Genomic DNA, 15494 nt, shown 5'->3' with positions numbered 1-15494 from the left:
ACCCACACACAGAGCACTACACCAAAACACAGAGTACAGCACTCACACACAGAGTACTACACCCAAACACAGAGTACAGCACTCACACCCAGAGTACAGCACCCAAACACAGAGTACAGCACCCACAAACAGAGAACAGCACTCACACTCAGAGTACAGTACTTACACACAGAGTACAGAACACAGAGTACAGCACCCACACACAGAGTACTACACCCAAACACAGAGTACAGCACTCACACCCAGAGTACAGCACCCAAACACAGAGTACAGCACGCACAAACAGAGTATAGCACACACACTCAGAGTACAGCACCCACACCCAGAGTACAGCACTCACACCCAGAGTACAGCACCCAAACACAGAGGACAGCACTCACACCCAGAGTACAGCACTCACACCCAGAGTACAGCACCCATACCCAGAGTACAGCACCCATACCCAGAGTACAGCACTCACACACAGAGTACAGCACTCACACACAGAAGACAGCACTCACACACAGAGTGCAGCACCCAAACACAGAGGACAGCACTCACACCCAGAGTACAGCACTCACACACAGAGTACAGCACCCATACCCAGAGTACAGCACTCACACACAGAGTACAGCACTCACACACAGAAGACAGCACTCACACCCAGAGTACAGCACTCACACCCAGAGTACAGCACCCAAACACAGAGTACAGCACTCACACCCAGAGTACAGCACTCACACCCAGAGTACAGCACCCACACCCAGAGTACAGCACCCAGAGTACAGCACCCACACCCGGAGTACGGCACCCACACCCAGAGTACAGCACCCACACACAGAGTACAGCACTCACACCCAGAGTACAGCACCCAAACACAGAGTACAGCACCCACACCCAGAGTACAGCACCCACACCCAGAGTACAGCACCCATAGTACAGCACCCACACCCGGAGTACAGCACCCACACCCAGAGTACAGCACCCACACACAGAGTACAGCACCCACACACAGAGTACAGCACTCACACCCAGAGTATAGCACCCACACACAGAGTACAGCACTCACACCCAGAGTACAGCACCCTGAGTACAGCACCCACACCCAGAGTACAGCACTCACACCCAGAATACAGCACTCACACCCAGAGTACAGCACCCACACACAGAGTACAGTACTCACACCCAGAGTACAGCACCCAAACACAGAGTACAGCACCCAGAGTACAGCATTCACACCCAGAGTACAGCACTCACACCCAGAGTACAGGACTCACACCCAGAGTACAGCACTCACACCCAGAGTACAGCACTCACACCCAGAGTACAGCACTCACGCCCAGAGTACAGCACTCACACCCAGAATACAGCACTCACACCTAGAATACAGCACTCACGCCCAGAGTACAGCACTCACACACAGAGTACAGCACTCACACCTAGAGTACAGCACTCACACCCAGAGTACAGCATTCACACCCAGAATACAGCACTCACACCCAGAATACAGCACTCACACCCAGAGTACAGCACCCACACACAGAGTAAAGCACTCACACCCAGAGTACAGCACCCAAACACAGAGTACAGCACTCACACCTAGAGTACAGCACCCACACCCAGAGAACAGCACCAAGAGTACAGCATTCACACACAGAGTACAGCACCCAAACGCAGAGTACAGCACTCACACCTCGAGTACAGCACCCACACCCAGAGTACAGCACCCAGAGTACAGCATTCACACCCAGAGTACAGCACCCAAACAGAGAGTACAGCACTCACACCCAGAGGACAACACCCAAACACAGAGTACAGCACCCAAACACAGAGTACAGCACCCACACACAGAGTACAGCACTCACACACACAGTATAGCACCCACACCCAGAGTACAGCACCCAAACACAGAGTACAGCACCCACACCCAGAGTATAGCACTCACACCCAGAGTACAGCACCCACTCCCAGAGTACAGCACTCACACCCAGAGTACAGCACTCACACCCAGAGTACAGCACTCACACCCTGTGTACAGCACCCAAACACAGAGTACAGCACTCACACCCAGAGCACAGCACCCACACCAAGCGTACAGCACCCACGTCCAGACTACTGAACCCACACCCAGAATACAGCACCCATACCCCGAGCACAGCACCCACACACCAATAGTACAGCACCCACACCCAGAGCACAGCACCCACACACAGAGTACAGCACCCACACCCAGAGCACAGCACCCACACCCAGAGCATGGCACCCACACCCAGTGTACTGTAACCATACTCAGAGTACAGCACTCACACCCAGAGTACAGCACCCAAACACAGAGTACAGCACTCACACCTAGAGTACAGCACCCACACCCAGAGTACAGCACCCAGAGTACAGCACTCACACCCAGAGTACAGCACCCACACCCAGAGTACAGCACTCACACCCAGAGTACAGCACTCACACCCAGAGTACAGCACCAAAACACAGAGTACAGCACCCACACCCAGAGTACAGCACTCACACACAGAGTACAGCACCCAAACACAGAGTACAGCACCCACAAACAGAGTATAGCACTCACACCCAGAGTACAGCACCCAAACACATCTGTACAGCACCCAAACACAGAGTACAGCACTCACACCCAGAGTACAGCACCCAAACACAGAGTACAGCACCCACAAACAGAGTATAGCACTCACACCCAGAGTACAGCACTCACACCCAGAGTACAGCACCCAAACACAGAGTACAGCACTCACACCTAGAGTACAGCACCCACACCCAGAGTACAGCACCCAGAGTACAGCACTCACACCCAGAGTACAGCACCCACACCCAGACTACAGCACTCACACCCAGAGTACAGCACCAAAACACAGAGTACAGCACCCACACCCAGAGTACAGCACTCACACCCAGAGTACAGCACCCACACCCAGAGGACAACACCCAAACACAGAGTACAGCACTCACACACAGAGTACAGCACCCAAACACAGAGTACAGCACCCACAAACAGAGTATAGCACTCACACCCAGAGTACAGCACCCAAACACACCTGTACAGCACCCAAACACAGAGTACAGCACTCACACCCAGAGTACAGCACCCAAACACAGAGTACAGCACCCACAAACAGAGTATAGCACTCACACCCAGAGTACAGCACTCACACCCAGAGTACAGCACCCAAACACAGAGTACAGCACCCACAAACAGAGAACAGCACTCACACCCAGAGTACAGCACCCACACCCAGAGTACAGCACTCACACCCAGAGTACAGCACCCACACCCAGAGTACAGCACTCACAAACAGAGTATAGCACTCACAAACAGAGTATAGCACTCACACCCAGAGTACTACACCCAAACACAGAGTACAGCACCCACACCCAGAGTACAGCACCCACAAACAGAGTATAGCACTCACACTCAGAGTACAGCACCCACACCCAGAGTACAGCACTCACACTCAGAGTACAGCACCCAAACACAGAGTACAGCACCCACAAACAGAGTATTGCACTCACACCCAGAGTACAGCACCCACTCCCAGAGTACAGCACCCAGAGTACAGCACTCACACCCAGAGTACAGCACCCACAAACAGAGTACAGCACTCACACCCAGAGGACAACACCCAAACACAGAGTACAGCACCCACACCCAGAGTACAGCACCCACACCCAGAGTACAGCACCCACAAACAGAGTATAGCACTCACACTCAGAGTACAGCACCCACACCCAGAGTACAGCACTCACACCCAGAGTACAGCACCCACACCCAGAGTACAGCACCCAAACACAGAGTACAGCACCCATAAACAGAGTACAGCACTCACACCCAGAGTACAGCACCCACAAACAGAGTACAGCACTCACACCCAGAGGACAACACCCAAACACAGAGTACAGCACTCACACCCAGAGTACAGCACCCAAACACAGAGTACAGCACTCACACCCAGAGTACAGCACCCACACCCAGAATACAGCACCCACAAACAGAGTATAGCACTCACACTCAGAGTACAGCACTCACACCCAGAGTACAGCACTCACACCCAGAGTACAGCACCCACAAACAGAGTATAGCACTCACACTCAGAGTACAGCACTCACACCCAGAGTACAGCACCCACAAACAGAGTATAGCACTCACACCCAGAGTACAGCACCGACACCCAGAGTACAGCACCCACAAACAGAGTATAGCACTCACACCCAGAGTACAGTACCCACTCCCAGAGTACAGCACTCACACCCAGAGTACAGCACTCACACCCTGTGTACAGCACCCAAACACAGAGTACAGCACTCACACCCAGAGCACAGCACCCACACTAAATGTACAGCACCCACGTCCAGACTACTGAACCCACACCCAGAATACAGCACCCATACCCCGAGCACAGCACCCACACACCAATAGTACAGCACCCACACCCAGAGCACAACACCCACACACCAATAGTACAGCACCCACACCCAGAGCACAGCACCCACACACAGAGTACAGCACCCACACCCTGAGCACAGCACCCACACCCAGAGCATGGCACCCACACCCAGTGTACTGTAACCATACCCAGAGTACAGCACTCACACTCGGAGAACAGCACTCACACTCAGAGTACAGTACTTACACTCAGAGTACAGAACCCAGAGTACAGCACCCACACACAGAGTACTACACCCAAACACAGAGTACAGCACTCACACCCAGAGTACAGCACCCAAACACAGAGTACAGCACGCACAAACAGAGTATAGCACACACACCCAGAGTACAGCACCCAAACACAGAGGACAGCACTCACACCCAGAGTACAGCACTCACATCCAGAGTACAGCACTCACACCCAGAGTACAGCACCCATACGCAGAGTACAGCACTCACACACAGAGTACAGCACTCACACACAGAAGACAGCACTCACACACAGAGTGCAGCACCCAAACACAGAGTGCAGCATTCACACCCAGAGTACAGCACCCACACCCAGAGTACAGCATTCACATCCAGAGTACAGCACTCACACCCAGAGTACAGCACTCACACCCAGAGTACAGCACTCACACCCAGAGTACAGCACCCAGAGTACAGCACCCACACCCGGAGTACAGCACACACACCCAGAGTACAGCACCCACACACAGAGTACAGCACTCACACCCAGAGTACAGCACTCACACCCAGAGTACAGCACCCAAACACAGAGTACAGCACTCACACCCAGAGTACAGCACACACACCCAGAGTACAGCACCCAAACACAGAGTACAGCACTCACACCCAGAGTACAGCACTCACACCCAGAGTACAGCACCCACACCCAGAGTACAGCACCCAGAGTACAGCACCCACACCCGGAGTACAGCACCCACACCCAGAGTACAGCACCCACACACAGAGTACAGCACCCACACCCAGAGTACAGCACCCACACCCAGAGTACAGCACCCATAGTACAGCACCCACACCCGGAGTACAGCACCCACACCCAGAGTACAGCACCCACACACAGAGTACAGCACTCACACCCAGAGTATAGCACCCACACACAGAGTACAGCACTCACACCCAGAGTACAGCACCCAGAGTACAGCACCCACACCCAGAGTACAGCACTCACACCCAGAGTACAGCACCCTGAGTACAGCACCCACACCCAGAGTACAGCACTCACACCCAGAATACAGCACTCACACCCAGAGTACACCACCCACACACAGAGTACAGCACTCACACCCAGAGTACAGCACCCAAACACAGAGTACAGCAGCCAGAGTACAGCATTCACACCCAGAATACAGCACTCACACCCAGAGTACAGCACTCACACCCAGAATACAGCACTCACACCCAGAATACAGCACTCACGCCCAGAGTACAGCACTCACACCCAGAGTACAGCACCCTGAGTACAGCACCCACACCCAGAGTACAGCACTCACACCCAGAATACAGCACTCACACCCAGAGTACACCACCCACACACAGAGTACAGCACTCACACCCAGAGTACAGCACCCAAACACAGAGTACAGCAGCCAGAGTACAGCATTCACACCCAGAATACAGCACTCACACCCAGAGTACAGCACTCACACCCAGAATACAGCACTCACACCCAGAATACAGCACTCACGCCCAGAGTACAGCACTCACACACAGAGTACAGCACTCACACCCAGAGTACAGCACCCACACACAGAGTACAGCACTCACACCCAGAGTACAGCACCCAAACACAGAGTACAGCAGCCAGAGTACAGCATTCACACCCAGAATACAGCACTCACACCCAGAGTACAGCACTCACACCCAGAGTACAGCACTCACACCCAGAATACAGCACTCACACCCAGAATACAGCACTCACACCCAGAATACAGCACTCACGCCCAGAGTACAGCACTCACACACAGAGTACAGCACTCACACCTAGAGTACAGCACTCACACCCAGAGTACAGCATTCACACCCAGAATACAGCACTCACACCCAGAATACAGCACTCACACCCAGAGTACAGCACCCACACACAGAGTACAGCACTCACACCTAGAGTACAGCACCCACACCCAGAGAACAGCACCAAGAGTACAGCATTCACACCCAGAGTACAGCACCCAAACACAGAGTACAGCACTCACACCTAGAGTACAGCACCCACACCCAGAGTACAGCACCCAGAGTACAGCATTCACACCCAGAGTACAGCACCCAAACACAGAGTACAGCACTCACACCCAGAGGACAACACCCAAACACAGAGTACAGCACCCAAACACAGAGTACAGCACCCAAACACAGAGTACAGCACTCACACACACAGTATAGCACCCACACCCAGAGTACAGCACCCAAACACAGAGTACAGCACCCACACCCAGAGTATAGCACTCACACCCAGAGTACAGCACCCACTCCCAGAGTACAGCACTCACACCCAGAGTACAGCACTCACACCCTGTGTACAGCACCCAAACACAGAGTACAGCACTCACACCCAGAGCACAGCACCCACACCAAGCGTACAGCACCCACGTCCAGACTACTGAACCCACACCCAGAATACAGCACCCATACCCCGAGCACAGCACCCACACACCAATAGTACAGCACCCACACCCAGAGCACAGCACCCACACACAGAGTACAGCACCCACACCCAGAGCACAGCACCCACACCCAGAGCATGGCACCCACACCCAGTGTACTGTAACCATACCCAGAGTACAGCACTCACACTCAGAGAACAGCACTCACACTCAGAGTACAGTACTTACACTCAGAGTACAGCACCCAGAGTACAGCACTCACACCCAGAGTACAGCACCCAAACACAGAGTACAGCACTCACACCTAGAGTACAGCACCCACACCCAGAGTACAGCACCCAGAGAACAGCACTCACACCCAGAGTACAGCACCCACACCCAGAGTACAGCACTCACACTAGAGTACAGCACTCACACCCAGAGTACAGCACCAAAACACAGAGTACAGCACCCACACCCAGAGTACAGCACTCACACCCAGAGTACAGCACCCACACCCAGAGGACAACACCCAAACACAGAGTACAGCACTCACACCCAGAGTACAGCACCCAAACACACCTGTACAGCACCCAAACACAGAGTACAGCACTCACACCCAGAGTACAGCACCCAAACACAGAGTACAGCACCCACAAACAGAGTATAGCACTCACACCCAGAGTACAGCACCCAAACACAGAGTACAGCACCCACAAACAGAGAACAGCACTCACACTCAGAGTACAGCACCCACACACAGAGGACAACACCCAAACACAGGGTACAGCACCCACACCCAGAGTACAGCACCCACAAACAGAGTATAGCACTCACACTCAGAGTACAGCACCCACACCCAGAGTACAGCACTCACACTCAGAGTACAGCACCCACACCCAGAGTACAGCACCCAGAGAACAGCACTCACACCCAGAGTACAGCACCCACACCCAGAGTACAGCACCCACACCCAGAGTACAGCACCCACAAACAGAGTATTGCACTCACACCCAGAGTACAGCACCCACTCCCAGAGTACAGCACCCAGAGTACAGCACTCACACCCAGAGTACAGCACCCACAAACAGAGTACAGCACTCACACCCAGAGGACAACACCCAAACACAGAGTACAGCACCCACACCCAGAGTACAGCACCCACACCCAGAGTACAGCACCCACAAACAGAGTATAGCACTCACACTCAGAGTACAGCACCCACACCCAGAGTACAGCACTCACACCCAGAGTACAGCACCCACACCCAGAGTACAGCACCCAAACACAGAGTACAGCACCCATAAACAGAGTACAGCACTCACACCCAGAGTACAGCACCCACAAACAGAGTACAGCACTCACACCCAGAGGACAACACCCAAACACAGAGTACAGCACTCACACCCAGAGTACAGCACCCAAACACAGAGTACAGCACTCACACCCAGAGTACAGCACCCACACCCAGAATACAGCACCCACAAACAGAGTATAGCACTCACACTCAGAGTACAGCACTCACACCCAGAGTACAGCACCCACAAACAGAGTATAGCACTCACACTCAGAGTACAGCACTCACACCCAGAGTACAGCACCCACAAACAGAGTATAGCACTCACACCCAGAGTACAGCACCGACACCCAGAGTACAGCACCCACAAACAGAGTATAGCACTCACACCCAGAGTACAGTACCCACTCCCAGAGTACAGCACTCACACCCAGAGTACAGCACTCACACCCTGTGTACAGCACCCAAACACAGAGTACAGCACTCACACCCAGAGCACAGCACCCACACCAAATGTACAGCACCCACGTCCAGACTACTGAACCCACACCCAGAATACAGCACCCATACCCCGAGCACAGCACCCACACACCAATAGTACAGCACCCACACCCAGAGCACAACACCCACACACCAATAGTACAGCACCCACACCCAGAGCACAGCACCCACACACAGAGTACAGCACCCACACCCTGAGCACAGCACCCACACCCAGAGCATGGCACCCACACCCAGTGTACTGTAACCATACCCAGAGTACAGCACTCACACTCAGAGAACAGCACTCACACTCAGAGTACAGTACTTACACTCAGAGTACAGAACCCAGAGTACAGCACCCACACACAGAGTACTACACCCAAACACAGAGTACAGCACTCACACCCAGAGTACAGCACCCAAACACAGAGTACAGCACGCACAAACAGAGTATAGCACACACACTCAGAGTACAGCACCCACACCCAGAGTACAGCACCCAAACACAGAGGACAGCACTCACACCCAGAGTACAGCACTCACACCCAGAGTACAGCACCCAAACACAGAGTACAGCACTCACACCTAGAGTACAGCACCCACAACCAGAGTACAGCACCCACACACAGAGTACAGCACTCACACCCAGAGTACAGCACTCACACCCAGAGTACAGCACTCACACCCAGAGTACAGCACTCACACACAGAGTACAGCACTCACACCTAGAGTACAGCACTCACACCCAGAGTACAGCATTCACACCCAGAATACAGCACTCACACCCAGAATACAGCACTCACACCCAGAGTACAGCACTCACACCCAGAGTACAGCACCCACACACAGAGTACAGCACTCACACCCAGAGTACAGCACTCACACCCAGACTACAGCACTCACACCCAGAGTACAGCACCCACACAAAGAGTACAGCACCCACACCCAGAGTACAGCACCCAAACAAGAGTACAGCACTCACACCCAGAGTACAGCACCCACACCCAGAGTACAGCACTCACACCCAGAGTACAGCACCCAAACACAGAGTACAGCACTCACACCCAGAATACAGCACTCACACCCAGAGTACAGCACTCACACACAGAGTACAGCACTCACACCTAGAGTACAGCACTCACACTCAGAGTACAGCACTCACACCCAGAGTACAGCACCCACAAACAGAGTATAGCACTCACACCCAGAGTACAGCACCGACACCCAGAGTACAGCACCCACAAACAGAGTATAGCACTCACACCCAGAGTACAGTACCCACTCCCAGAGTACAGCACTCACACCCAGAGTACAGCACTCACACCCTGTGTACAGCACCCAAACACAGAGTACAGCACTCACACCCAGAGCACAGCACCCACACCAAATGTACAGCACCCACGTCCAGACTACTGAACCCACACCCAGAATACAGCACCCATACCCCGAGCACAGCACCCACACACCAATAGTACAGCACCCACACCCAGAGCACAACACCCACACACCAATAGTACAGCACCCACACCCAGAGCACAGCACCCACACACAGAGTACAGCACCCACACCCTGAGCACAGCACCCACACCCAGAGCATGGCACCCACACCCAGTGTACTGTAACCATACCCAGAGTACAGCACTCACACTCGGAGAACAGCACTCACACTCAGAGTACAGTACTTACACTCAGAGTACAGAACCCAGAGTACAGCACCCACACACAGAGTACTACACCCAAACACAGAGTACAGCACTCACACCCAGAGTACAGCACCCAAACACAGAGTACAGCACGCACAAACAGAGTATAGCACACACACTCAGAGTACAGCACCCACACCCAGAGTACAGCACCCAAACACAGAGGACAGCACTCACACCCAGAGTACAGCACTCACATCCAGAGTACAGCACTCACACCCAGAGTACAGCACCCATACCCAGAGTACAGCACTCACACACAGAGTACAGCACTCACACACAGAAGACAGCACTCACACACAGAGTGCAGCACCCAAACACAGAGTGCAGCATTCACACCCAGAGTACAGCACCCACACCCAGAGTACAGCATTCACATCCAGAGTACAGCACTCACACCCAGAGTACAGCACTCACACCCAGAGTACAGCACTCACACCCAGAGTACAGCACTCACACCCAGAGTACAGCACCCAGAGTACAGCACCCACACCCGGAGTACAGCACCCACACCCAGAGTACAGCACCCACACACAGAGTACAGCACTCACACCCAGAGTACAGCACTCACACCCAGAGTACAGCACCCAAACACAGAGTACAGCACTCACACCCAGAGTATAGCACCCACACACAGAGTACAGCACTCACACCCAGAGTACAGCACCCAGAGTACAGCACCCACACCCAGAGTACAGCACTCACACCCAGAGTACAGCACCCTGAGTACAGCACCCACACCCAGAGTACAGCACTCACCCCCAGAGTACAGCACCCTGAGTACAGCACCCACACCCAGAGTACAGCACTCACACCCAGAATACAGCACTCACACCCAGAGTACACCACCCACACACAGAGTACAGCACTCACACCCAGAGTACAGCACCCAAACACAGAGTACAGCAGCCAGAGTACAGCATTCACACCCAGAATACAGCACTCACACCCAGAGTACAGCACTCACACCCAGAATACAGCACTCACACCCAGAGTACAGCACTCACACCCAGAGTACAGCACTCATACCCAGAGTACAGCACTCACGCCCAGAGTACAGCACTCACACACAGAGTACAGCACTCACACCCAGAGTACAGCACCCACACACAGAGTACAGCACTCACACCCAGAGTACAGCACCCAAACACAGAGTACAGCAGCCAGAGTACAGCATTCACACCCAGAATACAGCACTCACACCCAGAGTACAGCACTCACACCCAGAGTACAGCACTCACACCCAGAATACAGCACTCACACCCAGAATACAGCACTCACGCCCAGAATACAGCACTCACGCCCAGAATACAGCACTCACACCTAGAGTACAGCACTCACACCCAGAGTACAGCATTCACACCCAGAATACAGCACTCACACCCAGAATACAGCACTCACACCCAGAGTACAGCACCCACACACAGAGTACAGCACTCACACCCAGAGTACAGCACCCAAACACAGAGTACAGCACTCACACCTAGAGTACAGCACCCACACCCAGAGAACAGCACCAAGAGTACAGCATTCACACCCAGAGTACAGCACCCAAACACAGAGTACAGCACCCACACCCAGAGTACAGCACCCACACCCAGAGTACAGCACCCAGAGTACAGCATTCACACCCAGAGTACAGCACCCAAACACAGAGTACAGCACTCACACCCAGAGGACAACACCCAAACACAGAGTACAGCACCCACACACAGAGTACAGCACTCACACACAGAGTACAGCACTCACACACACAGTATAGCACCCACACCCAGAGTACAGCACCCAAACACAGAGTACAGCACCCACACCCAGAGTACAGAACCCACAAACAGAGTATAGCACTCACACCCAGAGTACAGCACCCAGAGTACAGCACCCACACCCAGAGTACAGCACTCACACCCAGAGTACAGCACCCTGAGTACAGCACCCACACCCAGAGTACAGCACTCACACCCAGAATACAGCACTCACACCCAGAGTACACCACCCACACACAGAGTACAGCACTCACACCCAGAGTACAGCACCCACTCCCAGAGTACAGCACTCACACCCAGAGTACAGCACTCACACCCTGTGTACAGCAACCAAACACAGAGTACAGCACTCACACCCAGAGCACAGCACCCACACCAAGCGTACAGCACCCACGTCCAGACTACTGAACCCACACCCAGAATACAGCACCCATACCCCGAGCACAGCACCCACACACCAATAGTACAGCACCCACACCCAGAGCACAGCACCCACACACAGAGTACAGCACCCACACCCAGAGCACAGCACCCACACCCAGAGCATGGCACCCACACCCAGTGTACTGTAACCATACCCAGAGTACAGCACTCACACTCAGAGAACAGCACTCACACTCAGAGTACAGTACTTACACTCAGAGTACAGCACCCAGAGTACAGCACTCACACCCAGAGTACAGCACCCAAACACAGAGTACAGCACTCACACCTAGAGTACAGCACCCACACCCAGAGTACAGCACCCAGAGAACAGCACTCACACCCAGAGTACAGCACCCACACCCAGAGTACAGCACTCACACCCAGAGTACAGCACTCACACCCAGAGTACAGCACCAAAACACAGAGTACAGCACCCACACCCAGAGTACAGCACTCACACCCAGAGTACAGCACCCACACCCAGAGTACAGCACCCACACCCAGAGGACAACACCCAAACACAGAGTACAGCACTCACACCCAGAGTACAGCACCCAAACACACCTGTACAGCACCCAAACACAGAGTACAGCACTCACACCCAGAGTACAGCACCCAAACACAGAGTACAGCACCCACAAACAGAGTATAGCACTCACACCCAGAGTACAGCACTCACACCCAGAGTACAGCACCCAAACACAGAGTACAGCACCCACAAACAGAGAACAGCACTCACACTCAGAGTACAGCACCCACACACAGAGGACAACACCCAAACACAGAGTACAGCACCCACACCCAGAGTACAGCACACACAAACAGAGTATAGCACTCACACTCAGAGTACAGCACCCACACCCAGAGTACAGCACTCACACTCAGAGTACAGCACCCAAACACAGAGTACAGCACCCACAAACAGAGTATTGCACTCACACCCAGAGGACAACACCCAAACACAGAGTACAGCACCCACACCCAGAGTACAGCACCCACACCCAGAGTACAGCACCCACAAACAGAGTATAGCACTCACACTCAGAGTACAGCACCCACACCCAGAGTACAGCACTCACACCCAGAGTACAGCACCCACACCCAGAGTACAGCACCCAAACACAGAGTACAGCACCCATAAACAGAGTACAGCACTCACACCCAGAGTACAGCACCCACAAACAGAGTACAGCACTCACACCCAGAGGACAACACCCAAACACAGAGTACAGCACTCACACCCAGAGTACAGCACTCACACCCAGAGTACAGCACTCACACCCAGAATACAGCACTCACACCCAGAATACAGCACTCACGCCCAGAGTACAGCACTCACACCCAGAGTACAGCACCCTGAGTACAGCACCCACACCCAGAGTACAGCACTCACACCCAGAATACAGCACTCACACCCAGAGTACACCACCCACACACAGAGTACAGCACTCACACCCAGAGTACAGCACCCAAACACAGAGTACAGCAGCCAGAGTACAGCATTCACACCCAGAATACAGCACTCACACCCAGAGTACAGCACTCACACCCAGAATACAGCACTCACACCCAGAATACAGCACTCACGCCCAGAGTACAGCACTCACACACAGAGTACAGCACTCACACCCAGAGTACAGCACCCACACACAGAGTACAGCACTCACACCCAGAGTACAGCACCCAAACACAGAGTACAGCACTCACACCCAGAGTACAGCACCCACACCCAGAATACAGCACCCACAAACAGAGTATAGCACTCACACTCAGAGTACAGCACTCACACCCAGAGTACAGCACCCACAAACAGAGTATAGCACTCACACTCAGAGTACAGCACTCACACCCAGAGTACAGCACCCACAAACAGAGTATAGCACTCACACCCAGAGTACAGCACCGACAGCCAGAGTACAGCACCCACAAACAGAGTATAGCACTCACACCCAGAGTACAGTACCCACTCCCAGAGTACAGCACTCACACCCAGAGTACAGCACTCACACCCTGTGTACAGCACCCAAACACAGAGTACAGCACTCACACCCAGAGCACAGCACCCACACCAAATGTACAGCACCCACGTCCAGACTACTGAACCCACACCCAGAATACAGCACCCATACCCCGAGCACAGCACCCACACACCAATAGTACAGCACCCACACCCAGAGCACAACACCCACACACCAATAGTACAGCACCCACACCCAGAGCACAGCACCCACACACAGAGTACAGCACCCACACCCTGAGCACAGCACCCACACCCAGAGCATGGCACCCACACCCAGTGTACTGTAACCATACCCAGAGTACAGCACTCACACTCAGAGAACAGCACTCACACTCAGAGTACAGTACTTACACTCAGAGTACAGAACCCAGAGTACAGCACCCACACACAGAGTACTACACCCAAACACAGAGTACAGCACTCACACCCAGAGTACAGCACCCAAACACAGAGTACAGCACGCACAAACAGAGTATAGCACACACACTCAGAGTACAGCACCCACACCCAGAGTACAGCACCCAAACACAGAGGACAGCACTCACACCCAGAGTACAGCACTCACATCCAGAGTACAGCACTCACATCCAGAGTACAGCACTCACACCCAGAGTACAGCACCCATACGCAGAGTACAGCACTCACACACAGAGTACAGCACTCACACACAGAAGACAGCACTCACACACAGAGTGCAGCACCCAAACACAGAGTGCAGCATTCACACCCAGAGTACAGCACCCACACCCAGAGTACAGCATTCACAT

This window comes from Chiloscyllium punctatum, chromosome 25 (assembly GCF_047496795.1).
Source record: "Chiloscyllium punctatum isolate Juve2018m chromosome 25, sChiPun1.3, whole genome shotgun sequence".
NCBI lineage: Eukaryota > Metazoa > Chordata > Chondrichthyes > Orectolobiformes > Hemiscylliidae > Chiloscyllium > Chiloscyllium punctatum.
This window is presented reverse-complemented; position numbering follows the sequence as displayed.